Below are 7,487 nucleotides of genomic sequence, written 5' to 3' on the forward strand. Positions count from 1 at the left end.
CCCACCTAGGCACAATAGAGAGGTCAACACGCCGGTCTAAATCCTATGCGCGCAGGGGTCTGGGCCCATCGCCCATTGCACACCTGCATGTTGCGAGGGCGGCCGGAAGCAGACCTAGCCTCCCTTATACAAGAGTAGGCATTCCAGTCCAATCCGGCGCGCGCCGCTCCGTCGCTGACGTCAAGAAGGCTTCGGCTGATACCACGATGTCGAGTGCTCATAACTGTTCCCGCGTAGTTGGTTAGTGCGTATAGGACAGTGGCCAGACTCACATCAAATACCAAGATCTCGTTAAGCGTGTTATTATGAAATAACCACGGACGCCGACCAGGGCCAGGCCCACCTCTCGCCTAGGTGGTCTCAACCTGCCCTGTTGCTCCGCCACATAGTAATAGTCGGGGGCCGTCGGGAACCCAGGCCCAGCTCTACTGGGATGGAGCCACCTGTCCTTTCAGCCCCCTTATCCGAATCACATGCGGGTACTCAAAGAGCCAACCCGACTTTAGTCACCATCTATAGAGTATGTATATATGCATAGTATATACCCGTGATCACCTCCCAAGTGATCATGACCCGATAGTATAGCAAGGCAGACTGACAAGAATTTAGGGCCAATGATGATAAACTAGCATCCTATGCTAAGCATTTAGGATTGCGGGTAAGGTATCAATGGCTGTAGCAACAATGTCAGGCTATGCATCAGAATAGGATTAACGGAAAGCAGTAACATGCTACACTACTCTAATGCAAGCAGTATAGAGGAGAATAGGCGATATCTGGTGATCAAGGGGGGGGGGGGCTTGCCTGGTTGCTCTGGCAAGAAGGAGGGGCCGTCAACTCCGTAGTCAAACTGGACAGCAGCAACGTCGGTCTCGTAGTATACCGTAGCGAAGAGGGGGAAGAAACAGTAAATACCATGCAAACATAAGCATGACGATGCATGACATGACAATGAGCGGGGTTAGGTGTGCCCTAATGCGGTAGTAGGTGATACCGACGAAGGGGGAAAACATCCGGGAAAGTATTCCCGGTGTTTCGCGTTTTTGGACAGATGAACCGGAGGGGGAAAGTTGCATGTTTGCTATGCTAGGGATGTTTGGCAGATGAAGGGGTTGCATAGCCGGATTCGTCTCGTTGTTCTGAGCAACTTTCATGTAGAAAGTATTTTCATCCGAGTTACGAATTAAAAGATATGATTTTCTAAAGATTTAAATCATTTCTAATTTTATTTATTTATTTAAATCCAACCTTATCCAAAATAGGGAATGATGACGCAGGCATGACATCAGAGTGATGTCAGCAGGTCAACTAGTCGGTTGACCAGTCAAACCAGACAAGTGGGTCCAGTGGGACCCACATGTCATGCACAGGGGCATTAACAGAGTTTTAAAACTAACTAAATAGGCTAATTAGTGGGTGGGGCCCGGTAGTCAGTGAGAGATTAGTGTTTAATTACTAATTTAATTAATTAGCAAATTATCTATTTATTTTTATTCGTTTATGGCGTGGGCCCCGCATGTCAGTGCCACTGGGCTGCCCAGTCAACACGTTGATTGGGTCAATCTAGTTAACGGGGCCCCCATGGCCCACTGGCAGTGACCCAGGGGTGGGGCCCTCCTAGCCACGTCGGCGGACAGTGCCGGGACGACGCCGGTGAGGCAAAACACAGCGGCGCGGCTCAGGAGGTGGTCGGAAATCACCTACAGGGCACCGTTCATTGAGTTTTCGGGCGCGTTCGAGAGCTACGGCTGCGCTGCGTCCAACGGAGGTGATTGTGGCGGCAGGGGTGACCGGAATCGAGCGCGGCGAGCTCATCGGCGGACGACCGGAGTCGGGCGCGGGAGGAAACGACGAGGCATCATGTTTGCGAAAGAAAGGGGAGGCCAGGCGAGTCATACGCGAGGTGCCGAACGCAACGGGCGCTGGCCCGTGACCATTTGGTCACCGGAGGCACGCCAGCGACGAGCGTTGGCGGCAGCGTGTTCGGGCGCCCAACGGGGACGGCGTTAGGAGGCCGAGAGAGAGCGTGCGCTGGCGCGTTGGGCTCCTAGGAACCCCAGGAGTACAGCGGTGGGTTCGGGCGAGCGTGACGGCGGCGGTGGCCACGGCGGCGAGGTACACCGCAGCGACCAGAGCCTTGACACGACGACGAGCTAGTTAGAGCGTGAGCTAGGGGAGCTAGAGGGTATAGGGGGGAGGCAGCTCACCTAGCGGCACGCACGGTGGCCCTTGGTGGCTTAGTAGTAGCAGAGTCAACGGCGCTCGTCGGAGACGCGTCGGGGATCCGAGGAAGAAGACGAGGCCGGGGGAGCGTTCGTGGGTGTCCGGCGTCCTGCGTCCTGATGGGGAGGCGTAGTCGAGGGAGGCGGAGCGAGCGGACATGTCGGAGCGGCTTGGAGGTCGCAGCGGCCGCGAGTTCTACGGCGGCGAGGCCATGGCGGCGCTCGGTTGCGGTGGGGAACGAGGGGGAGTTGGATCTGGAGTGGAGAGGGAGAGGCGCAGGAGCCAAGGCGAGAGTGGGGGCGAGTGGGGAGGGGAGCCGAGGGGGCGCGTCGTCCGCGTCCTTATCCCCTCGGTGGGGACGGCGAGGTGGTGCGACGGGGATGCGCCCATGTTCCTCCTGTTCATGGTGCAGTCGGGGAAACAGGGCGCGGGGAAGGGGGCGACCAGGGGCGCACCATGTGGGTTAAAGGTAGGAAGGGGGATGACATCTTGCATGATCATGTAAACAAGGCATGTCAGAGAATAACCTGTCAGTTATGTCGGTAACATCGGTACTAAGGGCGAGGGACGAAGAGAACCAATTCCTGCTCGTTGAATGAGGCGGACCAATAGGCAAAGTTCTTATCCATCGGTGGTTACCGGAAGGTTTTCAACAATAGTAACAGGGTCTTACTAACAGAGTTGTACGTCGAGATGTTTACATAAGTAGGAGAATATCACTGCTTAGATCATATAGATCACAAGCAACGTGAAACCAACCAATGGAAGGAAATACGATTATCGGATTAAACAAAACAATGGAAAGGAAAAATGTGTTTAAACACATATTTCAGGGGTATATCCTTCCAAGGACAAGCAGAGTATGATATCCATGACATGTTACAATGTAGAGAACTCTTTAGGTAGGGGAAGGAATTTTCATTACATTACCCATACAGCAGTGTTTGTACAATTGAGCAGGAAAAATTTAGCATTGGGCTTCAAATGTTCTTGTCGAAAATCGGAGTACCACAGACATGCTTCGTGATAGCATTGACATGGTCTTCAAGCCAAGGTCAGACTTTGGATACTCAATGGATGCATCAGGAATAACTTGTAGAATAAGTCTTACAATTTCCTCACGGAAGAATGACTAACATTGCTAAAAGGAAGAACTATAACAATAGGCCCTTCGGGCAGGTGTGTTAGGATGACATCACCTTACCGGGTTAAAGACCAATGTTATAACACTTGGAAATATGTTCAAACCATCACATCTGACTAAGGTTCAGATCCGAGGGGCGTCAGGATACCTCAGACTCAGGATGCCTGAGAAGAAAGGTGCAACACAAATTGTCGAGGTGACATTGTAAGCTTCTCAGGAATTAACCCATGGAAGCGAGTTCCGAAACAAGAGTTCATCATTAAATCAAGGAGAGGTGAGGAGGTGACTGATTGACTCGGCGACAATCCATTGACATTTCCAAAAAGGATGGATTTCCACAACTATGTGAACAAGGAGATAACATTAGCCAGATCAAATGACTTAATGATATATGCTGGAGGAAAACACACACAATTAAACATGGGTTGAAAGGTGCACCCGAAATATGGGCTGGGTTGCACGCCCAATGTCGGAATGATGATTGAGCAACCAACAAACCAAATTGGAATTATTGTCCAATAACTCTGAAGCAATAGGGTTGCTAGAGATATTAAATTTGCACAACAGAGTTCACTCAACACGGGGACCAAGAAAATAATGGTGATGGCGAGAAGCATCACTGTATCACGAATTCTTAAGAGGTGGTGTAATTCTCACAACATTGATGACATAAGAGATGGTAATGCTCCAAGGTAAAGAAGATCAACTGCTGGATAGCAAGGAACTCAAGGTATATCACCAAACATGAACAAGCTTGTGTTGGTGGGAAGGCAATAAAGTGGTCGATGACAACACAAATCAGCGAGGGCAAGGATGGTATTTCTCATCATGAATTCAATTGATACCCTGGAAGAGCTCAGAATGTTCATGATGATCACGACACACTTGTCTAGAAGTTTCATGAAGATGTAATCGATCGGCGATGACATCAAGCCAAAGGAATTGTGAAGCGAAAGGTTATTGGAACCACGGGTATGGCACAAACACAAAATCAAGCTTGCTGTTCAAGGCGTAATGATATGATGAGGAATATCTTCGTAAGCTTAGCTCACCATGAAAAATTGTGCTCCGGGAAGAAGAACCAGGTAGCACAGTTAGAAGTTTGCACGACAATGACATAGCCGATAAGGCTAGGAATGACTTGAAGGATTATTAAGCTCGTAAGCAACAAGAATTACTTAGAGTTATTGAATCGGAGTGCGGAATCGATTCACTTATCAGTGTTAACGAGTGACTAATAACTCAGAACCCGGGGGGGGGGGTCCGAGATCGGTGAGAAGCAATACTAGATGAAGACTCGCAGGAAGCAACATAGTTCTCGAGATACCAGAGGTTAATACTCGAGGAATATCAAGATAGAGGTTGGGCAAGCGTATTGATCTACAAAAGGCAAGTACTTTAACTTGTCCGAGAAATGGAATCAAAGAGAAAATGTGGTCGGGACCACGACTGCAAATGATCAATACATAGATACCAGATGATTTCATATCAAGGAAATAGTTATTATTACAAGAAGATTCTATGATAGGATCTACATCGTGTCCATGGGCATGAACACAAAGTTCAAGGTCGACTCCCACTTCTTTAATGCATAACCTTTCATTCACTTCTCGCCTTCAATGAAATTGTGTGTTGAAATTTTATTTGACATAACACTAGTAGAGTATGACCCGTAGTAGTTTCCGGGTTCACACAGTTTTAGAGAAGGCATATGTCCAGCCCATCGGGGCCTCTTAGGAACATATTCCACAAGCTTCAGGAGTAAATAACACAAGGTCGATAGCAGCGCATGGTTGACAAAGCAGAGGATACAATTTACCGAAGGCGGTATATATCCTAGGAATGGCTCAAGGTTATTGAATATGAAGGATATTGTCGGATAAAATCCAACAAAGGATCTGGGTTGAGTATCGGCACGCAACCAGAGGAAGAAGCAAGGCAAAGACATTGGATTATAGAAACAACTGAATAACTTAGAGCTCAATTGCTTAAGGAATTATGATTTACAAAGCGAAGGATCAGAAGCAGACGCTCTGATCAAGGATGGATAAGTTCAATAGACTTGGGGGCACAATCGACGACAATTTAATTGGCGAGAACCAGCTCATAATTAAAATGACGTCTAAGCCGGAAGGATGAATTCTAGGATCTGTTTGAGGATTGCGAGCATTTGCAACAAATCGAATCAACAGACTCAAAATGACAATGACAACGGATGTCAACAAGATTAATAGACTTATGGGATTAACCATAATGCAAGCAATCAAGAATTTCAAGAGCAATAGGATGCTCAAGATTTTCGGAAGATCGAACGATATTTGAGGATTGGTGACATACATGAATCAACTGGGAATGAGTGGATACTCGGTAAGTGCGAGAAATTATCCGTAGGGGTATTCATGTAGCAAAGAACTGGAAGGCAGTAGGCACAAAGTATTCTCGGAACATTAGAGAGAATTTCGAGGTATCTTGAAATAACAAGATCGACTGGGTACAAAGTAAGAATGACGGGTGTAAGTATTTATCCATAAGGATATTGCAGTGGTAGGGAATTGCAAAAGCAACGGGCACAAGGTCTGGGGAGAATATTGGAAGGTATCTTTGGAATCCTTCGGTGCACAAAGTAATCGTCTGGACTGAAGAGGCTCTCCGGGAGAAAGTATTATCGAGCACCTAGAGTCAGAGTTAGTAAAAATCATTTAACCTGAATAGAAGAGAGATCAGATTCCCAGAGTACAGAGCGAGGAGTAAAAGATCCTAATACCACCCAATGGCGACGTGGGACCGTAAGACGCACAGCCAAGTTAGTAAAAACATTTTCGATGACTAGACTCAACTTCGGCCAAGGAGTTGGAAAGGGGGTTTCCTACAGGCAGTCGGCTCTGATACTAACTTGTGACGCCCCCGATTCAATCGTACACTAATCATGCACACAAACGTGTACGATCAAGATCAGGGACTCACGGGAAGATATCACAACACAACTCTAAAACATAAATAAGTCATACAAGCATCATAATACAAGCCAGGGGCCTCGAGGGCTCGAATACAAGTGCTCGATCATAGACGAGTCAGAGGAACCAACAATATCTGAGTACATACATAAGTTAAACAAGTTTGCCTTAAGAAGGCTAGCACAAACTGGGATACAGATAGAAAGGGGCGCAGGCCTCCTGCCTGGGATCCTCCCAAGCTACTCCTGGTCATCGTCAGTGGCCTGCACGTAGTAGTAGGCACCTCCAGAGTAGTAGTTGTTGTCAACAGTGGCGTCTGGCTCCAGGGCTCCAGCATCTGGTTGCAACAACCAGGTAGAAGGGAAAGGGGGAAAAGAGGGAGAAAAGCAACCGTGAGTACTCATCCAAAGTACTCGCAAGCAAGGAGCTACACTACATATGAATGGGTATATGTGTAAAGGGCCATATCAGTGGACTGAACTGCAGAATGCCAGAATAAGAGGGGGATAGCTAATCCTGTCGAAGAATATGCTTCTGGAAGCCTCCGTCTTGCAGCATGTAGAAGAGAGTAGATTGAAGTCCTCAAGTAGCATCGCATAGCATAATCCTACCCGGCGATCCTCCCCTCGTCGCCCTGTGGAAAAGCAATCACCGGGTTGTCTGTGGAACTTGTCTGGGTGTATTTTATTAAGTATCTGGTTCTAGTTGTCATAAGGTCAAGGTACAACTCCGGGTCATCCTTTTACCGAGGGACACGGCTATTCAAATAGATAAACTTCCCTGCAGGGGTGCACCACATAACCCAACACGCTCGATCCCATTTGGCTGGACACACTTTCCTGGGTCATGCCCGGCCTCGAAAGATCAGCACGTCGCAGCCCCACCTAGGCACAACAGAGAGGTCAACACGCTGGTCTAAATCCTATGCGCGCAGGGGTCTGGGCCCATCGCCCATTGCACACCTGCACGTTGTGAGGGCGGCCGGAAGCAGACCTAGCCTCCCTTATACAAGAGTAGGCGTTCCAGTCCAATCCGGCGCGCGCTGCTCCGTCGCTGACGTCAAGAAGGCTTCGGCTGATACCACGACGTCGAGTGCCCATAACTGTTCCCGCCTAGTTGGTTAGTGCGTATAGGCCAGTGGCCAGACTCAGATCAAATACCAAGAT

This window comes from Triticum aestivum, chromosome 5B (assembly GCF_018294505.1).
Source record: "Triticum aestivum cultivar Chinese Spring chromosome 5B, IWGSC CS RefSeq v2.1, whole genome shotgun sequence".
Classification (NCBI taxonomy): Eukaryota; Viridiplantae; Streptophyta; class Magnoliopsida; order Poales; family Poaceae; genus Triticum; species Triticum aestivum.